This window comes from Lemur catta, chromosome 2 (genome assembly GCF_020740605.2).
Source record: "Lemur catta isolate mLemCat1 chromosome 2, mLemCat1.pri, whole genome shotgun sequence".
Classification (NCBI taxonomy): Eukaryota; Metazoa; Chordata; class Mammalia; order Primates; family Lemuridae; genus Lemur; species Lemur catta.
In genome coordinates, this window is record NC_059129.1 from 89,411,044 (window position 1) to 89,435,468 (window position 24,425).

Consider the following 24,425-nt stretch of genomic DNA (forward strand, 5'->3'; position numbering starts at 1 on the left):
TAAGACCACAAATGAACTAATACATACTCTTAGGGAGGAGATTTTAACGTAACCAGGCAAGTCATGACATGTGCCTAGCTTGGTTTCAGAATTGTTATGTGCTGGCCATGGCTATGTGCCAACCTGTTCTCTCCCCGAATTTTGAAATGGGGGTGTCCATTGCAATTACTTTATATTTGTATCACCACTCAATATTCAGTGTGGGATGGATGCAGAGAAATCATCCCTCTAGTTCACAAATTTTTAGATTAAAAGGGTCCATACTCAGTAACTTAAACCCAATTTATTAATAAATGCTGAGATTCTGGATTGAAAATCAGTGTTGTAACAGAATGAGTTTCAAATTCTTGTTGGAGAATAAATGGATATTGCATGTGGAAGAAACATGAACTATAGTTCCCATACAGTAATCTGTGAAGAATAGTCTTGAAGATGTTCACACTAGCTATATATATATGCCTACTGTTTCTCATATTGAGGTCAAATTCCATATCCCCCTAAATCAGGACTAATTTTAGTGTCTTATTTGACCAATATAATATGGTAAACTTAATATTCTGATGCTATGTTAAAAGTACCTTGGAACATTTACCTGAGTTTCTTGAAAAGCTGACCCTTGAGATGAACCCTCTTAGAAACCATTCACCACACTGTGAGAAGCACAGCCACAAAGTGTAGCCACTCTATTGAACAACACATCTGAACTTTAGTCATTTCCATTAGCCATGGAAATGAGCTATCTTGCATATTGAGTCTTCAGATGACTCCAGCTCCAGCCTCCTTCTGGCTGCAACTGTATGAAATACCTTAAGCAAAACTTACCAGGTGAGTCTGTCAACAAATGGAACAGTGAATGATTCTAACAAAATAATGTTTTAAACCAGCAAGTGTTGGTTGCTATGCTTTGTTTGCAACAATAGATAACTGGAACATCATCTCTGTAGCAATTTTGTTACTGTACTTTGAAAATTAAGACCCCCTTGATCCAAATAATTTAACAATTAGGACTGACAATTGAGGTGACCTGTGTCAACATGACTTAGATATTTGCTATTGGAAAATCTTGTACAGCAGATTGGACTGTATATCATTAAATAACTTCACTATTTGCTTCAGGAAATCTCTTTGAACAAACAGTTTTCTTATATAGGCAAAAAAGCTCTCCTGTCAGGAAAATAGACTCTTTGAACAAATAGGTTTCTCATATGGGCAAAAATGCTCTCCTATTAGGAAAACAGATTGTTTACCTGCACTAATCATTCAATTATTAAATAACTGTTTACTCATCAAAACTCCTCTTAAGACACTTGCCTTGACATGTCCGGTAATTCTGAACTATCATACCATTCATTTTGTTCATTACAATCAATTCCTACCTTTAACTTGATCCAAGACACCAAATCCTTATAAATATCCTTCCCTGAACTTTTCTTTCTGGGAAACTACTAAGAGTTTGCCAAGACATCTATATATTAAGATTGCATTTTCCCTTATTCAGTACTTCTAGTAAAATTAGATTTGCCTGATTAACAGGTTTTTTTGGTAGCTTGGGAAAATCAACAATCAATAATTATAATTGTGAGTTTACAGATATTACAGGATGTTATACTGACAATCTTTCTATCCTAATTTCACTGAGGGCTTCAAAGGACCATAAAATAAAATAGCTACAAAGTCTCCTTTCATACTGACTTTGAGTCTAAAAAAACCACAAATCTGATTTTGTAGCTTCAGTAATCATGTATCTCCAGTCTATTAAAAAGAGAGTTTATAAAACTCCGAGGATTCCCTTAGATAAATGTTCAGGTGTTGTGGCCTGTGCCTCAGTACTCACATCTATACCCTTATAAAACTTCTCTCTTCAATAAATAATCTGAATTTTACTACAGGAAAAATTAAATGTTTATTGACCATATACTAGGCTACATAAAGCAATAGCCTTAAACATCTGGGAGAATGGCAAATACTTTTAGCTCCTATTTCTTATATGCAGACCAACCAGAGGGCTCCTACTGCTGGAGGAGGGGTAGCATACTCCTACCTAATACAAACCACAGATGGAAGGTTGTGTTGGGCTGTTATGAGGTGGTGGGGTATCAACTGCTTCCTTAATACTGAAATGAGACTGAGTTAACAGAACATGCCACTTCTAACAGAAGTTAGTACATATTTACTAGCAATAGCAGTCAGCCATTGGGGAAGGTACAAGAATGTAGAGAAAGAGGCTTTCTTTTGCATAGGTGTGCATGAATAGTGAGTGACAGCTGAAGATGGAGCACAAACACTGAAGGAAAAAAAAAAAAAAACTTTGGCACCCTAATTCCACCCTACTCCAAAATAAGGCAATGGCAAATGATCAGTAGAGAAACTAAAGGCTGTGATTTACTGACAATAATTATAGAAACAACAAAACAAAACCTCACCTTAATTTCTAAACAGATTAACTTAACACCCCACACTAACAACCTGAATAATGAAGAGGAACACTCATATACAGATTAAATATTTTTTACCTCAGTCTTTATTGGAGGAAGGACAATGTCTGGTATTTAATAAAAAATTACAGGAAACACAGAGAAAGTAAGATAAAACAACTTATTGACAAGTGATAAGTAATAGGACCAGATTCAGGTATGATTCAGATGTTGGAGCTCCAAGATGACTACAATGTTTGGACTTTAACACATTAACTGCCATGAGAGTTGTATTTAACTCATTCTAGTTTTGACCCTAGGGCCACATGAAGCATATATAGCATAACACCTTACTTGTTGATGTTATTGTTGATATTGTTACGATTGTTATTGTTGATATTGTTACAATTAATATGGATAATTTAATTCTAAAAATGTTGATGAAATGAATAGAAGTCAATAAATTTCATTTTTTAATTTATTTTTACATTTAAATTACACTTGAAGTTTTTATTCTATTTTCATAATAAAACACTGTCCCCAAGGAAAAGTTTCTGAGTTTTTATGTATAGCAGTCAATGTGTTAAAGAACTATGATTAATATGTTAGAGAATCTAGTAAAAAAAGTAAACTATACATATGAACAGATGAGGAATTTCAGTAAGAAGATAACAAGTACAAGAAGAAGCCTAATGGAAATGCCAGAAGCAAAAAAGGTGACTACCTTAGAGATAAAAAAAATTCCTTCAAGGCACCCATCACATTTACATAGATTTGACAAAGTTGAGAAAATATTCAATGAACTTGCAGATATTTCAGTATCTGAAGTGTATCTGAAGTATATTGAGAAAAACTGGGGCATAAAGAGAAAAATTAAAAGTTGGGATAAACAAAATAGAAGATCTAAAAGCTGTAAAATAATAAAAACAGCCTAACACTTGAAATTTTGTGATGCAGAAGGAGAAGAAATAGAGAATGAGGTAAACAAAATATGTGAAGCAATAATGGCTGTGAATTCTCTAAACATCATAAAAGAAACTTCAGATTCAAGAAACTCAGAGAAACCTATGTATAATAAATAGAACAACAATATCTACCAGCACTACAACAAAAACAAATATCTTTTCATATTAGAGTCAAACTTCTTAAAAGTAAAGGTAAAGAAAAAATTTTGAAAAATCCAGAGAAAAGTAATACACAATAAACAGAGGGAAAAAAATGTAAGAATTACAACAGAATTCCTGTCAGAAACTATGCAAACCAGATAACAATGGAGTTATATCTTAGTAGTACTGAAAGAAGTAAACTGTCACCCAGCATTCTATATCCAGTGAACATATCTTACAGCAATGAAAGAAAAGTAAAGATTTTTTAGACAAAAACCTGAGAGCATATTTCTAGCAGACCTGCACTACAAAGAATGTTCTTCACATAGAAGGAATATAACACCAGAAGATATTTATATCTACACCAAAAAAATCAAGAGCTAAAGCAATACTGAAGATGAGGTGCATATATGTATCATTATGCATCACTTTTCACTACTCAAAGTCCTTTTGTCTTTACCTCTTTCTTCTCCTTCTGGAACACCAAATTACATCGAGGATGAAGGAGCCTCTACATACATTGTTCTTACTTTCTTCTTGATTCTACATGACAATAATTATCTCTAAAGCTGCCCTAGTAGTCCTTTATTTGGATTTTTGGAGGACAGTAGCTTCAGGTGGAGCATTCATCCACATTTGATACAAGGGATGACTAGTTTGATAGTACATCCTAAAAAATGCTTTCTTCCTTTCTCATTCTGCTCTCTCTTTTCATCATTTATGCAGAATGAGACTGTACTTCATAAAGGAGTATGTTTTTATGCACCTCTGCTTTCTGTGAGACTTTTAACAGATACTGGACAGCTGTAGAGTTGGTTAATTAAACTTCCCTGCCTATTGGTATATAGCTGTACGTGGAGGTAGATTTTTTCCCACATTTCTACTTCACCATCATCAGGCTAGCTTTTCTCTTGATTGCAAGATGCTTATGGAGTCTGTTATCAAAATAAAATCTAAGACCACAAAAGAGTTTTTATCATAGTGAAAAATCTTTCTCAAATGCTATCCAGCAGAGTTTCCCTCATGTAACATTGACCATAACCATGTTGCCTAGAAAGCTTAAAATTATCACTGGCAAAGGGAATAAGACTATTATGACCCATTTGGATAACTAATGGTTCATTCTTGGGCCTTAGAAGAGTTATCATTTCTTATGAAACATATGAAGGATATACGTGGAGCTTAAACAAATCGTTTGGTTAGGAAGGAGAAATGTGTCTTCTTCATCAGGCAAATACTTTTTTGGTCCAAGAATTATTGCAAACTCCCTTATTGTAGGTTGATAGAGAATTCAGCATGTAGAGAGCAAGCAGGGATTTCTAAGTTTAGACAGCCAGGCTGAATATATAACACAAAATCCATCTATCCACTAAGTAAGCAATTTAAGTCATTGTGATTTTGCAGTGTGTATTGAGGAGAAGCAAAGCTCCTTTGGCAGCAATAACTTGTCTTAAAAGGATCATTGAGCAAATATGGAAGTAAAGACTGATGCAATGTTTCTTAAGAGAGAGGAGCGTTATCAAACCAGGATAGACTAGAATGGAATATAAATAGTGTGAAAGGTAAGTAATAGAATAAGCTAAAGTGCTACAGTAAAACAAAAGGAATTCTGACCAATCAGAACGTCAGAACCATGTAGAAATTTAAAGGTTGTTGATTCTAGTTATGCCCGGGTTAGCTCCCTATTCGATGCATTTCTGTTCACTAAAAGATTGCGACTCTCTCTTTCTTTCTCTCTCTCTTTTGTCTCTCTGTCCCCTTTCTCTCCTTTCTCTTGCTCTCTTTCTCTTTTGTCCTCTCCACCCTTCAACTCCCACTTTCTCTTTTTCTGTCTCTGTATCTCACAGAAGTTTATAAAACTGGATTTATATCTGGTAGATATATGAACTGAGTAGAAATTATAATTTTTTGAAATTATCATACATTTACAAAATACTGCACTGATAAAGCATATATTCTATTTGAGAGTTTACACATTACAACAGCACATTTACTTTTCACAACAACCACCACAGCCAATACAATTACCTAATGTGCTATATTTGGCTTTGTGGTTATACACACATTGCTGAATCCCATAAGCATGCCATCAAAAACTATTTATAGTCTATTGTTTTCCTCTGCTAAGACTTATTTTTTACTTTCATTGATGAATTTTTTTTGTTTTTAATTTCCATTAAATTTCTGTGTATGTGTATTGTACACTTATCTTTCTTACTTCAGTTGTTTTTAAATTTGACAGACTAAAAAGCCATTACAATATTGAAGTTAATAACTCAGAAAATGGCATGACTTTAGAATTTATACTTTTATTACAGTAATATCTTATGCTTTAATGGACCTAAATATACAAGCAGCTTATTCTTAAATGGAAATTAGTTTTAAAAGAGTACAATAACAAGGATTTAAATTTTTCCAAATATTCAATAACAAAAAAGTAATTAACTTAATATCTTCATTTTTTCAAAAGCTTTTATGCAATACCTTGCTCCTATTTATTTTCTTTACAAAATTGTATAATATAGATATTTAATCATAAAAATTTCCATAGATTTTATTTAAAAAAGTGTCATCTTCTAATTGTCTAAACCACTGAGATTAAGGCTGCATTATGACACTCAGATGAATCATTTAGAAAGGAAATTTATACTAACAATCTCAGGATTATTGTTAATATTATATGTGTTTTTGAATGTTGCATACTATACCTATCTATAGTGAAAGCTTTACTTTCTAACAGACAAACAAAACAAATTCCCCTTCCCCTGATGCCAAGAGCAGTTTAATTAGTTTTGTATAACTAAGGAGAAAAGTAAAGGTATGTTTTTCCTCTCATCCCCTCTCATTGACATTTTACCTTATGAGATGAGGTCTTAAATTGCCAAGATTTATTTCTCCCTGAACTAGATACATTTTGCTTCTTTTCTATTTTTATTTTTCACCTATTCACATCATATTATCCTTGGTATCTCACCTCTCCTACTCTTACCAGTGTGATGGTTAGTTTGCCTAAAGTGAAACAAATGAATACATGTCAGTCAACATGTACATGGAATGATGGGCAGGATGGACAGAATCTGGGTAAATTGTCTCAACATCTGTACAGGCTGACCCCATGACCATTCCTCAGTTTTCCTTTCCATATCATTATACTTTGTTTCTTGAAGAGAATGAGACTCTTTTAATAATGAGGGGCCTACACACATTAGTTTTTAAAAAGTTTCTTTAGTAGAATTTTATAGAAATGACCTGCTGCACAGTGGAGAATAACTTTGATTTCTAAATTTCCTGGTAGAACCATCAATTTTTAAATTATTGCTAATTAATTTTTATATTATAGTAAATATTCTCAGCTATAATAAAAGTTAAATAATTTTTTCTGTAGTGAGAAATTTTAGTGAAAAATAATACAAAAATAATAAAATTATGTTAAATATAAATAATTAAAAATATTTAATATAGATACAATAATATAGATACAACTTATGACTTATAAGTATTCAGTTTTCAAAATATTATAGGTACTAAGATTTATGTGTTTATAAGCTTTCGTCTTGGAGAAGCAACCATATATTTATCATATTGTTATCAATATTATATCAATTTACCAATCTGTCTAGTGAGTACAGTAGTTCTTGCTTATCCATGGTTTTGCTTTCTGCAGTTTCAGTTATCCACAGTCAACCACAGTCTGAAAATAGCTAAATAAAGTACAACAAGATATTTTAGGAGAGAAAAAGAAGCAGAGCACATTCATATAACATTTATTACAGTATATTGTTGTAATATTCTACCATATTATTAGTGATTGTTGTCAGTATGTTCTGTGCTTAATCTATAAATTAAACTTTATCATAGGTACATATGTGTAGGAAAAAGACTCTATTAATATCTGCACTTTCTTGGTTCCACTGGGAGTCTTGGAACAAACCCCTAACGATTGGGGGAGCTAGTGTATACATTTGTGTGTATGTTTATATATGGGTAAAATATACTGGCATATAATTGGTATATGACTGGGAATATTTTTTGTCCGGCTTACCAAACTTTTTTTAAAAAGTCCTTTCAGTTCAATAAGTTCAAATCCATCTTGTGACAAAGAGAAGTGAATTGGCAATCAGTGAATTAAAAGGAAGAGACTCTATATTTCAGTGCACTGAGCCAAGGCATTATTTTATTATTTCCCTAAATGTAAGGGCTGAATAACTTATTTCATTAAAAATGATGGTGCAGTAAGTTCACAATCTACTTGCATATTACTTCTGTATCTATGAATTAGCATTTGATGTACTCTCTTTAGTCAATTTGCGCATATGCACAGACAGATTTTCATTAGATCTACAGCAAGCTGCTGCTTGAGATCTTTCAGGCAGTCAGAGGACAGATCCTTCTCAAGTTGTTTAGAAGAAATCTTCATGATTAACAAAATGGTAGTTGAACTTTCTGGATTTAAAAAAAAAATTAGAGATGAAAGAGGGAAAAAGATAACAAAAGAAAAGGAAAAAAAATACTAACAGTCGGATTCTTCTGTGGTGAGCTTACTGAGGCAATTAAATATTGCTCCAGAGTGGAATATACAAAGCTTAGAAAACCACTAAAAGTGAATCGACTTTAAATATAAAAACATTCTTCAGGAAGCAGTGGTGACTTACTTCCACGACTTGTTTGAAAACAAACAAAAAGCAATAAAAAGGGAGTATTAGCATTGCCAAGAGTAAACACTTTTAAAAAAATCGTTTCAGTGGAAAATTAATGATTTCCATAGGCAACAGGGGTCGTTTCTCAAGGAAAATTACCTTTCCTTGTCTTGCAGCCCCATGCAGAAACTGGGCAAAGTGCCCTGGCTGATTTCTTGCCATTTGCAGGTAAGGTGATTGTAAACTCACCGGCTTCCTTCTTCACCTGTGAATAACAGGCTTCTTCGACTACATTTCTTGCAGGGTTTGTGCTTGCTTAACTACTTTAAATACTGGGAAAGAAAGATTAAAACAGCTAGGGTTCTAGATTAAAATAAAATGTATAGGTCTAATGCTAAGAGTCCCAGATTCTCTACAGGGGGTTTTCTTGGGGGAAATTTGCTTTATTAGTTCTTTCCCGGCACAGAGTGGAAGTCAGAATTCAGAATTCTTGTTTGAAGAGAGAAGTCTCAAAAATTCAGTAGTTTAGCTTTTCTCACAGTGTACTAACAATTTACTAAACAAATCAACTAGTCAGTATTAGTTTTCCAACAGTTTCATGAACAACTGGTTTATAGAATAATGATGCTGCCCTAAAGGGTGACTAAATACTCACAGTTTAATTGTGGTTGAATTCATTATTAAAACATTACACACATAGATATTCAAAACCTCCATTCTATATAGAAGAGAGTAACCAGGAAGACTCAAAACTCTCAAAATGATCATCTTTGCTTTTTAAGAATAGCAGTGGGCATCCAGCAGAAAATAGTTCTGAAAGCAGCTAAATTTGGTTCCTTTCTCTGAACTGATATCCACCCAGGAATGTTGAGGTAGCTTGCAAATTTAGAAAAGACCAGAATATATCCCAATTTTTTAAAATTAACATAATGTAATTTGGCATACAGTGTGAGTGGATATGTTGATGGTTAGCTTGGGGAGGTTTTACATTTTATTTGAAGAATTAGATTACTGAAATTATCCAGTAATCACAAATCCCAACATCTTGAAATTGCAACTGGGCTAAATTTTTTTTGAAACTTTGAACTTTTTTCAAGTAAAAGTTCTCCTTAATGTAATTAGATATTGTAGCTGTTTGGGTTTGTTGAAACATGTTTCTTATCTCTTTTTTTTTCACCTTTTTTATTTAAACAAAAGGATTATGCAGGCTTTGGAGAAGATCTGGGAAAAACACAACAGATCTAAAGTCCTTTCATCTTCATCTTAGCAAATCTCTAGCCTGAACAGGACCAAGAAGTGCTGCAGCTTTTTGTGCTTATAAAGAAGTCCTAGTGAACTAATCTGCCAAGCATGGCATAAAAAGGCAGGAGCACAACCTGGTTCTCACTTTGCCCTCACGCTGTTGGATGCTGTTGAAAGAAATTAATCTGAGCAGATTTAGGACTAAGGGCTTTATGTCCATATGGATTGGCAGTTGGTGAGACCTCGCTATTAACGGTGCACAATTAATAAATAATATGTCTGTTTGCTTCGGTAGCTGTTCAAGCAATAAAAAGCTTATAAAAAGATTGCTTAGACAAAAACCCCACATATGGGCAAGGTCTTGATCCATGCTGGATGTCTTCCATTCAGAAATCCCATTAGCATTTTGCATGGTACATCGCCCCCCAAACACCAATTTGTTATTCATTTTACCAGGATGGACCAAATACGTTAGCTGCAGTTATTAATAATCCTTTCATATAAATACATAAGGAAATGAGCAGATAAATAAACAGTATTAAAAATAGCAAAAAATAACAATGTTATCCTAGAAGGGCACAATGTTAATGTTGCAGAATACAAGCAGAGATTGGGACGTAAGCAGCTACAACTACAGGGCGAAGGTGCAGCTTCAAAGGGCACCTTTGTTCTCCTGGATGATAAATGACTCTAAGACACTACTTCAGTTCTGATTTCAGAAGCAAATTAAATTTCAAAATTAAAACAAATTTAATTTTAAATATCTTTTTTATAACACCTATCTATACTAGGCCTTATCAAGAAAATCTGCAGGCTCTGTGATACTGAGAGATTTTTGACCTGATTTAAATTCTGGGAGTAAAAAAGATGAAGACACCAACTAATGAAGGCTTCTAGTAAAATATCTCATCCAGCAGAATGATAAGTCATGTTCTAGTACTACTCTGTATTTGCAAAATCTTAGTTCAAATCATATCAATTACAACACATAAATGATACATTTCAATTATGTTTATTTTGTATTGATGGAAAATGATCACATGCAACACTGTTTAAAGAATGAACAATTATTTGACCACCTCATACTAATAGTAACCTTGAAAATGAATTGAAATGAAAGGGAAATGGAAATGAAAAGACCTGTACCCTATGTCTTCAAAGATTGACTCAAATATCACAGACATAGGTGCATGTTAAAGAATATGGCATTACAAGGATATGTTCACTTTTTCCATTTTTCTGTAACTCTTCTAGGTGAGAGAGGTTATTATCTATGAGTACATGCTTGAATTTCTTTTTTTCTTTTAATATTTTTTTAGGGGAACTCTCACTCTTTTACAAGTAAAACTTTGCAGGAAAGCCTATCTGGCATTGCTGTTACATGAGTGACATTCGCAAATATTGAGCATAATTCAGTTACCTTTTAGATTGGTCACAGCTTTTTCTACAAGAAATTCAGTTTAATGGATAGGTTGTAGTGAATATGCAGATAAATCAGTTAGATTATTTTGGATGTACTAAATAAAGTTCCCACATTCTCTTACACTCTTTATTGTATTATTCTATAATACACACAGTTAAGGCTAGCATATGTTTAAAAGTGTTACATTGTATTTCCTTCAAAATTAGTACAATAATTTCATTATTTCAGTTGATTCATTAAACTTATTCAGTGCCAAAAAGTCTGGGCAAATGAACAAACGCAACCATTAAATGACAGAAAATAAAAATAACTCTACAATTTCTTTTTCTGAAATAACACTTCCTGGGCCTTTAGAAAGCATTATTGAAATAGTTGCCTCATTCTCTTAAAAATTACAGAGTTGTGTGCAAACAAGACTTCATCCAGGATTTTCAAATGCAGAGTAACTTTTGTTCAACTGGGCCACATCCTGGGATTGGGAAAAATTACATTTTATATCATAATGTAGATTTAATGTAATGATGGTAAGATGTGGCAGGCTAGGAGTTCTGTCAGTCATTGATTTACTGCTTAACTGTTGGGAAGCACTCTAGAACAACCCCCCAGGACTGTCATAAGCTCTTTTTTATTGTCAAGATGTCAGAATACCCCATCAGGTAGCCTCTAACCTTAAAAGGGATTTATGATTAAAACCTCAACTAGAGATTAGTTTAGTTTAATCATCTTAAAAACTATATGAAAAAATCTTTAAAATTATCTTAATTTTCTGTTCTGTACAATACAACCCACAACAGAGCAGTTAGTTCATAAAAAGAACACACATTATGAGAATGCTCTAAATTTTCACATTTTGTTTATATTTTATTGCTCTTACTTAGGTTAACATGTGGTACATTCTTACAAAGCCTGATTGTTCACATATTTAATTTCTATGCTCATAAAGCCATATATTTTTAATACAAGCCAACCAGCAGGAAATGATCAGTCTCTACTAAATATTTTAATATTAGCCTGAAGTTGTGAAGTGAAATATAAAAGGGAAAGTGGTTTTAGAGCCTGTGACATTTCACACTATTCCATCAGTAATAAAGATACATAAATCAACCTTCTGGAATGCCATTTGGGAATTTTAAAATCCTAATACCTGTGCTATGAAATAATTAATGAAATAAGATATGTAAAGTCAACAATGAACGTAACACAGGAGGATTTTTTTTTTTGTTACTAACCCCTTTTCCATTATTAGTGCAAGAAATTTTCATTTGAAGAGAAGATGCATTTGTTAAAGAAACAAGGATTCTTGTTCTCTGTAAATTGGAACCCTGTAGTATTTTTATACTTGCTATATAAATTTGCTGATCAATTTCCATACTAAGTTTTAGGCATTTTTAAGAAATCACATCAAAATCACTATTTTTACAATCCTTTTTCTTTTCCTATTTGTAAATTGTTTGACTTTTATGCTGTAGCTCTGTAGCATACTTACATTGCTGATCATTCCAATGATACATTAAATGAAGGATTGATGCAATCTTTGTATGATAAGCAGGAAACAGTCAAATAGAAAATTCCAAAATAAGATACACTAATAATTGTTAACTTCTGAAGTCAGGCTACATTTCAGAGACCAAAAAAAGAGAATAAGAATATTTTTGACTTTTTAAAAAAATTATGAAAGAAAATCATCTAAGTGGTCTCTTTAAATACTCCTTTTTTCCTAGTAACTCTAAAACAGACATTATTAGACATTTTGTGGATAATATTCACAGATGATATTTTGCAGATTGTATTTATATTGGAGAAGAGTCTCATCTCCTAAAGTTATTACATGGAATTGGTTTGTGTAAGAATATAGAAACAGAAAAAAATAGCATTTAAAATAAAGAGACCAAACAATATTTGAGACACTATGTTTCAAGGCTTTAAAGTCTAATATTTTAACAATGTCAGAGAGAGCAAGTAGTTCAGTTAGGCTCAGTTCTGTTACATGGGTAATCTGTATGAGATGTAAATGGAGATCTGAGATACAAAACCTGGGAGAGGACAGAATAGAAGAATCTGAGCTAGAATTTGGAGAGAGGAATATCTGAAGATTGCTACTCTACTGTTTAAAAATCTTCAGCGTCTTCCTAATTTCCTAAATATGACATACTTGGCATTCTATATTCTGTTCTTTAACTACCTCTCTAATTTACCACCACTTCCCCAATCCAGCATACACTCACACCTTAATTATAGATTCCTCAGTGTTCACTGTCTTTGTAGCTTTGCATATCCTCTGCTCGTGTTTGAAATGTCCTTTATTTCCCAGGCCATAGGAGAATAGTTAGACATGTTTTTCCCACCAAGTTTTAAGCTTCTTGACAGAACAACAATTCACTTATTTTTCTCTTATTTCTATAACCAGTGCATATAATTTATTTATTGCTCTTCTCTGTCTTACAGAATAAGTATTTCAAATTTTATAAATGTTAGTCATTATATTATTTTGAATTTTATTGCATGTTGCATACATTTATTCCTCACATCTGAATCCTGACTTGGTTTCTGGGCATTCCCCCTGGGTCTGCAACTGGGGATTGGATCTTCAACCATTACATGATTTTCAATTAGCTGAAAACAAATTCACTATCTTTTCCCAAATATACTTCACATATCAGATCATTTTATTTCTGTAATTAATATAATCCTCCCAAGGTCCTTGCTTGAAAACTTGGAGCCATGCCTGACTTTGTTCTCAGTGACTGCTCTACAGACATTTAATCACCATGCCCGTTTCCTATTTACTCCTGTGTGTTCCTTTTCTTTGCCACTTGATCTTACTTGGTCCAAATTCCACCACAATATCAGAGTGAAATGCACATTAATCTTTTAAAAAACATTTTGACACATTATTCCTTTAAACATTTAAAAGGAAATATAGCCAATGAAATGATTTCCCATCGTTCAGCCTACTGTTAATATTTAGCATTCTATACAAGTTGGCTGTTTCCTATCTCTCTAAACATCCCTCCAATACTCTCCTAACAATATCCTTCCATTCCAGCCTCATTTTATTCCTAGTTCTAAACATTTATGTATCCCATTTTGATTGTCTAAAAAACCCTCCTCTTTGTTGTCTTTGCTTGAACATCATTTTGTCCTGATGGTTTAACTTATTCCACAACCATTCTATCCTATCTTTTCTTACCTGCTTTCGCACTTATTGTTCATGCCATTCATTGGGAACTCAGCATATGTAACTCTCTACTTAAATTTATGGTTATACATGAAGATCATATCTCCTTAACTGGACTGTAAAGATGTGAAAGCAGGGTTATTTTTTAAATGTAAACTGTTTAGTCTTATAGCTTGTATTTTTATTCATAATTACTATGATTGTTTGAAAGATTTTGTTCAGGAATATGACTTCCATTTATGGCAAGATAGTATTTTATATTATAGCTTCCATAAAAGCACTATATCCTAGACAGATCACTGATTGTAGTTCTCCAGATATGTTATCTGTAGGTTACTTAGCAACACTGCTCATTACTTACTACTGTTCTCTACTTCATACCCCCTGGACTCTGTCTTAGCACTAGTCCTAATTGTCTCTTACCTAGATTTTCAGAATCTTCTCTACTGTCAATTTTTCCCTTCTATGATATATTTATTGAATATTATTGAGTATACTCTCTTTTTTACATTACTGTTGAAGTAATATTTCCTAAAATATAAAGTTTCATCAATTTACATCATGTATATCCTCAAAAATCTTCAATGACTTCTAATTGTCTGTAGCAACTAGTTCTAAGTGCTCTGCTATACCTTGCCCTGATTGTGATATTTTCCTTCATATATTTAAACATTTGCAATGGTCAGGTTCAAACACGTAATGTGATGACCCCTGTATGCCAGATGTATCTTTATGATTTTCTGCCTTTACTAATGAGTTTCCTTTGTCTTGAAATACCATACACCTATAAAACACTAGAAAACTTCCTAGGCTTCACGTTCTATAAAATACTAGTAAACTTCCCCAAATCACTTTGTTTTTTTAAAAGTATTTTCTTCTCTATGTTGCCAGAGCACTTTACTTGCCCTCCCATTATAGCATTATTTCATTCACCTTTGTGTTATAGTCAGCATGCATTCATATTACTGTTTCTATACTACATTGTAAGTCTCCTGAGGTCAGCTGCTGCGTAAAATATGTCTCTATGCCCCCACTAATGCTGGGCTCCATCATCGTAGTGAAGTCAGCATGCAATAAATTTTTAATAAATAATGTATTCTACATAATTTAATATAGGGTTCTATTTCCTAATTTGAGTCCTCACACTGAATATCTCAGCCTTATATTCATATGTAGAAAGGGTATAGTAATACTTGGTATTTGTAACTGAAGTATGTTTCAGAAAACTCACTTCTTTCCCAGCACTCTCATTATCATCCTCTCACTAATGTTTGGTTTTTTATTTGTGTGGTGTTTGTGTAAAGCAATACAACTTGATAGTGTTTTGTTGACATTCTGGCTCCTCTAACTGGCAGTTTGAGCAGAGTTAGCTTGCAAGAACATTTTTAAGTTGGTTCTTGTAAGACCTGGGACTTTATGTGCAATTCCATGAGATTTTAGGAGGAACAATGAGCAATCATTTAGAGAAATATAGGACTATGTGAAGTGAACTAATATACAAATTATAGATATCCCTGAGGGAGAATGAGAAAGAGCAAAAAGCATGGAAAATCTATTCCAGGGAACTATTGAGGAATACACCCTGGTATTGCCAGAAATTCAGAAATCCAGATACAAGATGGTTATCAAACACCAGTAAGATTCATAGTTTATAGGACATATCCAAGACACATAGTAATCAACCTAGCCAAAGTCAAAATGAATGAGAAAATTCTACAAGCAGCAAAATGAAAGCAACAACTAACCTACAAAGAAAAATCCATCAAGTTAACTGCTGATTTCTCAGTGGAGACCTTATAAGCCAGAAGAGATTGGAGCCTCATTTTCAGTCTTCTTAAACAGAACAACAGTGAGCCAAGAATATTGTATCCTGCAAAACTGCATTTCATAATTGATGGAGAAATAAAGACGTTTCCAGACAAGCAAACACTGAGGAAATTTTTCAAGACCAGACCTGCCCTAACGGGAAACTCAGAACTGCGTTATACATGGATCAGCCCAGTAGACACCCAGCAGTGTAAAATCACCCAAAAGCTAAAGCTCACAGCTCATATAGAAAATAGCATAAGAGGTAAAGCAAAGAAATAAGGTACTACGCAATATGATGAACAGAGCAGCATTTCACATATCAATACTATCACTGAAAGTTAACAGTCTGAATGCCCCACTCAAAAAACATAGGCTGGCTGAATGAATGGAAAAACACAACCCAGATATCTATTGTCTTCAGGAAACATATTTAACCCACAAAGACTCACACAGACTCAAGATGGAGGAATGAAAAAAATATTCCACATAAATGGAAACCAGAAGAAAGCAAGTGTAACCATAAAACTGACTGTAATTAAAATGGTAAAGAAAGACAAAGATGGTCATTATATAATAGTAAAGGAGCAATTCAACAAGAAGACATAACAATCCTAAATATATATGTACCTAACACAGGAGTTCCCAGATTTATAAAGCAAATTCTACTAGATCTAAGCAAAGAGATAAATAGTAGCATCACAATTTCTGGGAACTTCAACACCTCATTGACACAGCTGGACAGATAATCAAAGCAGAAAATAAATAAAGAAACACTGCACTTAAATGGGACTCTAAAACAAATGGATTTACAGACCTTTACAAAACATTCTATCCAAAAAAATACTGAATATACATTCTTCTCATCAAGACATGAGACATCCTCCAAGACTGGTCAAACCTTAGGCCACAAAACATGTCTCAAAAAATTCACGGAATTCAAAATTATACCTTGTATCTTCTCAAATTCAGCCACACATCAGGAGTGTTAATTATACAGAGAAAGAAGAATAGATGACAAAGAGGGCCATGTAATGTTGAGGAAAAAGTTTTATTTTGATTTATAATTATAAGAGAGACTTGAGCAAAGTTAAATTCAGAGAAAAAGAGTGGGGGAGAGACAAGAGACATGAGAAAGAGAAGATCCTGAAGGCAGTGATCCCTGAGTAAGTGCTGGAATCCAAAGCAGCACAATGATGAGTTTGATCATAAACCTAAAACAGAAAAAGGAGAAGAGAGAATCTTTCCCCTAGGAAAAGGCTGCAGGTGGGGTGTGGAAGAAAGTAAGAGGACTCATATAAATTTTAGGATGGAATTAGCTGGTTTACTAAATAACTAATGTCATTAGCTAAAGGTGAGGAGGAGGATGAAGAGGGAAAGACATACTAAGAGGGGAAGATGTGGAAGAATGAATACTGTAACCAAGAACTTGCTAATTTTCAGGCACATTCTTAGAGATGATGAGCATCAAGCAACTCTGCAGAGCATGTTGTAAGCATGAGCAGAGCTTTGAAACTTTGCTTTCATTCCACCCCAACGTTATATTTTACATAATATTTATTGTCAAATGCTCGAAAAGGATATCCTTGGTCCAAGAGAAACAGTATGTCAACTTTCTCTCTCAAGTAGTCCCCTGCTTCTCTGCTTTTTTAATCTACATAATTTCTCCACTGTTGGTTGAGATGTTCTACTTTTTGATGGTTATTTCATTCCCAAAGCTTTTGCATACATGATTAAATTAACTTGCTTATAGTTAAGGACGGCCTTTAAAACTGAGTGCTGCCAAGGCAGCGGAAACATCTTCTTCACCCTCTGGCTTTCAACATGCTCTTTATTTTTAGCCTTGGGGGAATCCCCTTGATTTCTCAAGGGCTAAGCTGTACATTTCAAATGATGTTTGTTATATATTATCCATAATTTCTTAGTGTTTTGAAGCAAAGCAGGATCATATAAATAATATCTTTATCTTCCATATTATTAGAATTAGAGATCTTGATCTCTTACTTCTAGTAGTGTTTTCTGTTTACTTATATCCTGTGAATTTTCCTAATCCAAACTATTCTTGAATTTTAATTTTAACACATAGGCATCCCCATCAGAATTAAAACCAATGAGAAATTACAGAAAGGGAAGGAGGAGATGCTAGCTGAACTTCAACTAATACCTTAAATATCCATAAAAGCAAACATTTCCTTGTCTCCAAGAATAAGAAACAATAAAAAGAGAGTGTAGTCGTAGCAGTAGCAGCTTTCATTTACTGAGATTCCATTATTTATAAGCAATTCTCCTGGGTGACTTACTTTATTTAATACTTGTAATAGCACTATAAGGAGTATGTTACCATTCCCATCTTATAGAAGCAAAAGCACAGAAACTAAATTACTAGCTCAATGAGTGGCAGAGCCAGAATTTGCACATGGTATTGTGTGACATCAGATCAAAAATTGGTATGTATGGCATGTAAGCAAAACATAAATTGATTGAGGGACAAATTTAAACATGGCTGAGGGAAATGTTGAAAACCTGTGATAGGCAGAGTTATTGGGTTGAATCATGTTTTATGAAAAAGTTATGTTAGAGTCCTAACCCTCAGCACCTCAGAAAGGGACTTTATTAGTAGATAGCATCTTTACAGAGGTAATCAAATTAAAATGAAGTCATTAGGTGGGTTCTAAATTAGTACTGGTGTCCTTATGGAAAGGGGAAATTTGGATATAGAGACAGGCTTGCACACAGAGAGGATTTTATGTAAGTGTGGAGGCAGAGAGTAGGGTGATGCTCCCACAAGCCAAGGAATGCCAAAGATTGCCAGCAAACCATGATAGCTAAAAAGAGGCATGGAACAGATTCTCCCTCACAGCCCTCAGAAGGAACCAACTCAGCTGACACCTTGATCTTGGATCTAGCTTCCACAACCGTGAGGCAGTGAATTTCTGTTGTTTAAGCCACCCAGTATGTGGTGCTTTGTTATAGCAGTTAGACTAATACTGACGATGATGATGTTATTGATGCTGATAATAACAACAGCAACCGTGGCTGTTTTTGAAAATTAGTATTCTACTCATTGTCATTATAAAATAAAATGTTCTTACAATAGTTCTTACAAATCTTTTTACTATATTTACTAGTCTACCAAATTGTAACAATCATTTTAAGGGAGACTTTGAATAAAATTTTATCTCATTTTCCAATTTAATTAAATATCTACAGCCATTATAAATGGCATTTATGTAGATAATATAATCTATTTCCTTTTAAACATTTCACTTGTCTGATTTGAACAAAATCTTCTCAAGTCTTTAACTTTTAATAGATTAAACTTATAGATATGTTGAATCCTAAAGGCTATTAATGTTCCAACTCTATATATAAATGGTAAGATTTCAGCTTAAAGTTATAAGCCTAAATCAAGTACTGAGTTAAACATTTTAATTTAATCTTATGGGTTAAATTCTTTTAAACCTATCAGGCACATAAAATATCTAATACTCACTAGTTGCTTAACCCATATATATAAGAGTTATGGGGTAGAGTCTCTCAAACATTCTTCTACTTAATTCTTAGTCTTTCTCAGGTTGAAAGATATAAGGAAGGGACCAGAAACAATATATCATCCCAGACAATTCTGGGGTTACCTTCTCAATTTCCTGAGGTTACTTAAAGAAGAAGAGATTGTGGTTGATGCCTGACTGGGCTCATATCTATGTACAAATGGAAATTCTAAGCCTTGTTCATGGTCTGTAACAGGCTCTTTTAAAGAGGAAAATGATCTTGTGTTCCATATGCCTAAGATTTGATTCAAATTCTTACTTTTCAAACCAAAATAGATTCTGCACCCCTCTCCTCTCAACCCCAGCAATGTGGTAAACCAATTGATGGTTTTTGCTTTTCTTTGGCTCTTAAAAGCAAACATTTAATATGATGTTAATAAAGTACCACGCACAAATATAAGTGCTAAAGATATATTAGCTCATTTTTAATCTGTGGTTTGTGACTCTAGCTCCCTATGGGAGCTCAGCAGCTTACTAGAATAATGAATGAGGAATGTCTACTTTGCATAACCAAAATATCCTATGGCTAAGTGGGTAGAGTAGTGGAGCCAACATTTGTTCAGTAATCATATCTAAGATCAGCACATTAGAGTTCGTTTGTATATAATCAATCCTAGTAAGGAGTCAAATGAAATAAATATACCAGGGAAACAGATCACCAGGTCAGAGAATAACAGGGATCCTTGAGGTGACCTGGCACAGGACTGACACACTATCAGCCTAGGGAGAGAGAAGACATTCATAATGAACAGATAACTAATGGGCCATCACATGCTTCCCACCTAAAGGTTAAGGTACCGTCCTTTAACACCTACCCCAAAGCATCAGTGTGTGCTCTTTATTGATTAGAAGGTTTATCTTGGATAGATTAAATAATTTCATAATGAAAAATATTTATGGTAAATATTCCAGATATACATATAAATGATTTTGAAACTTTACCTCTTGTAATTTCCTCTTGAACATACAACGTAATGAGCTGAACATAATGTAGTTTAGTGTAGCTTTCCAACGATAAATTTGATAATGTTTTACATATATCCTATAATATAATTCTTGCAAAAATACTATCAGTAACCAAGTAGGAACTGAGTCTTACAGAAGTAAGTGAGAAGGCTAGTTAGTGAGAAGCAAAGCTATGATTTGAACCCAGAACTGTTTGAATCCCAAGCTAGTGCTCTTGAATGCACTTTTCTCTCTACCTAATGATTTAAATGGGCTTTTAGAGTCTTACATTTTGTCTGGGAATAAGACATCTTCTAGACCACTATCCTGAAATTATTAAAACAAAAATAGTGGGAAAACTTTGTAAAACCTATTCCTCTTCTTCTGTAGAAAATGATAAAATTTTTGGAATTTGTGGTTAATAAAAATTAATAATAGGACAACAAATAAAAAGACATAGAAAGATATATCTGGACTATATTTCCTTAGGATTGGGTGGGAAGATCATTTTTAAAAAGGAAAGGAAGGTGTTAAAAGTTTGGCATTTCACATGATCAAACTTGAATAATGGCAGCATTTCTAATCATGATCTCATGATGGCTGCAAACTTGGTGTGAATCTTCCCATTACTTAAATGATTTAATACATACAGTATCCCAGCAACATACATTTCAATAAGATGACAATTTATTGCTGGACAATTTTTGAGCTATTTTTATTTCTTTTCCCCTCTTGTTAACTGTTGAAACTATTGCTATCAGTGTGTTCAGTCCTCTCCTTGTTATGGCAGTGGTACATGCTGCTGTGGTTTGTAGCTTCTCCTTTGCGTAAGGTCAGGGAACATTTTCTGGGTAATTCATTTTTATCATTCCTTTTTTAAAAGAGTTGTGTTCAATTTTAAAAGAGTAAGCTTTATATTTTTTTTCTGCCAGACAATCTTCAAATTGTAAACATTCCACAAAAATTATTGAACATAATGAATGCAAACTAAAACTAAAACTTTAGTTTACAACATTTTTCCAAAACACTGATCCCTGTGTTTATTATTTTGAGCTTGTTTAATTTAAAACATGGTTAGAGTCAACATTTATCATATTTCAAATTTACCCAGACATAATTTTCCCCTGCTAGGCAGCCTCTGATCTTGCTCCAACCCTACCTTGAAGCAGGATCAGCATTTTGGTGGATCCTAACTCCACAAGATATCAGACTTCGCACTGAAGACTTCATGGGGAATGAAGACATTTAATAAACTCTCTCTGGTCAATGTTTCTGTTTCCCCTAAAGATCCCTGTGACTTCCATCAGACACTTTACCACTCCCTTCTTAGATATAACACCCAAATAACACACTAAATGAGTTTTTGCAGTAAACAATTTTGAAAGGATTGTTATAATTTTGCTTTTGATGTTATATTCAGCTAGAAGTGACATTAAATTACATTTGGCTCTGATTGTACTATATTAATTATGATAGCTCATAGAATTTTACAAAATGAAAAATGATCTAAAATTATTCTCATGCATCATGACTCCTTTTATGAATTCAAATTTTAACAATTAATGAAGTTGACATAAGGTTATATATTTGTAGACAGTTAATTAAAATTTAATTAAATATTTATTAATTTTCACTTTGCCGTTTTCTTTTTGTGGTTTGGAGCTGGTGCTTTTCTCAGGTCTGACGTATTTTCAGTGGACCCTGTAGATCTGCTGATCCTTGGAACTATGTCTTTGAGTGGTAGTGGATAAAATGGCCACACCACTAGAAAAATTTACCCAATATTCTCATCTTTTTAGCCCTGGTTCACAACTAGCATAATACCCTCAAACAAAGGCCAACTCTATGTGATGGATATGACAAATAGAATTCACAAAGACTGAAGACTGGAAGTTGGGGCTTGGTTTCCAGCTGGATCCTCTTTATGTGCTAAAAAGCAGCATGGGAGGGTGTCTGTCTGCTTCTGCTCACTCTAGGTTCTCTGTCTTCAGTAACTTCAGGAAGCAAGAGGATTTACTGAGATGTTTTGCCATAAGGGTCCACTTCCTTAATAGGTGTGAAAAACAGGTGATTATTTTCATCTCATAAAGTCTTGGTTTGTTTTTGTTTAATCCTAAACCTGCTCCTTACTCTTGGGAATGAAAGGTTTCCAGAGGGTGGTACCAGTTGGTTACAGTGATCCATGTGGAATTCAACTTACCACACCTAAAGCACGTTTTAGGCAAGTCTGGCATTTGTTATGAGGCCCATGGCAGGGCATCTGCTTATCCTACCCTACCCTAGACCCTTGCCTGTGGAGGACCAAACTTCAAGGGTGAACATCATCTCCTGCTTTCCAAGTCTGCACCCCCACAGCCAATCTGGTAGATCTTATTCCTGGTAGAATGCCTGTGTTACCTCTTTCTTCCCCCTGTTCTCTGAGAGTAATGAGAGCCCAGGAAGTCCTTGGTGACATTTATTTTCAGCAATGTATCCAGAGTCCACAGAAATCTCTCACACAGTGATTTGAACTTCTCAGGCCAGGCTCTTCAAAGACCTCCCATTAACACTTTATACCAGTAGGGCCCCCACAGAATTCTGCAAAGCTCTCCACTCTCAGAGCTATCCTTTCTCTCCTGCTCGTGGAACCTCCATTTCTCTTTTACAGGGTTGACCATCTCTGTGGCTCCTCTGGGACACAACTCAAATATTTCTTCTGGTCCCTAATACTCCAGTAACAACACATGCTCTGTCTCACCATGCTCCACAATACACACAAGAGAATATGACCACCTTCAGTTCATGTGACTGGTCTGGGCAAAATCGGGCACACGCTATCTAAGTCTCTCAAGGCCCCCTTTAGACAATTAAAACATCTCAAAAATGTCTCTAAATAGTTGTTGTGCTGTTAGCATTCATTGAATGATTGAATTAGAAAAAGTGTGAGTGTGTCTGTGTGAAATATTTAATATTTAGTTGGCAGAATCACTTATTTTAATTGTGGTAAGTATATCACAGACCCAATAAGAACTTGGCATACTCAAAAAATATAAATTGAGAAAAGTTTACTTACATACAGGCAATTTACTTCAAAAGTGTGAGTATAGAGGAACCTCAAAGTATAGCAGAGTAAGACAAAGCTAGCAACTGCCCAGCTGTTACCCCCCCTCAGCCTGAAATGGATAGAGAGAACAGCTCCAGGGACCCGGAAAATGAGTACAAGTTGGCTGCCTTTTCAGGTGCAGTAACTTTTGGTCAAGTGTCGTAAGGGAGCCACGGGAACAAACACACTTTCCTCTCCCTCAGACCTCCTGTTGGGGTTTCCAGAGACCCAACCCAGTTGGAAGTCTGAGGGCATAGGAGCCCTCTTTCTCAGTGCCTTTGAGTTAGTTCCCCTTGACTAGACAGCAGGGTAGAGAAGAATGGGGAGTGGATTTTGAGGGGAGGGCACAATAAGCTTGTTTACAATTCTGCGGTAATTCTTCATTCGTCAGTTAGTGATGTTTCTCTGTGTCTCACTTTTTACCATCTAATGAGATTTCAAAAACAAATGCTAGTTAATAAATGTTAGTTATTAAGACATAAGGGAAATTCAAAGAGGGCAAATAAAAAACACTATATTGAACATTTTAGAACAGGGAATTAAAAAGAGAAAATCCCACAGAGAATTTTTGGAATTGAAATTTTAAAATACATTGAAACCACCAAAGATTGATTTTGAAGTCTATACGCGTGAAGATTTTTTTTTTTTTCCTTTTTAAACTTTCATTTAGGTTTTCAGAGTTTGATGTATTCCCTGTGGGGAATAAACTGCAATCGACAAGGCAGTAGGCTGGACTACAGAACTCTGCAGCTTTGAGTTACATTACCAGATATCTATACTCTGGATTTGTGAAGAAGAATCTTGTGGAGATGGTTGCTGAATTACAAAGTTCGCTTTGCATATTGACAGTGAGTACATAGATAACAGAAATAGATTTTCACAAATGTGCAATTTTTTTATATGAAACAATATGTACTAGAGAAGTTAAGCCTATTTAAAATTTTATTTTTAATTATTATGGATACATAATAGTTGTATATATTTATGGGGTACATGTGATGTTTTGATATAGGCATACAATGTGAAGTAATCAAATCAGGG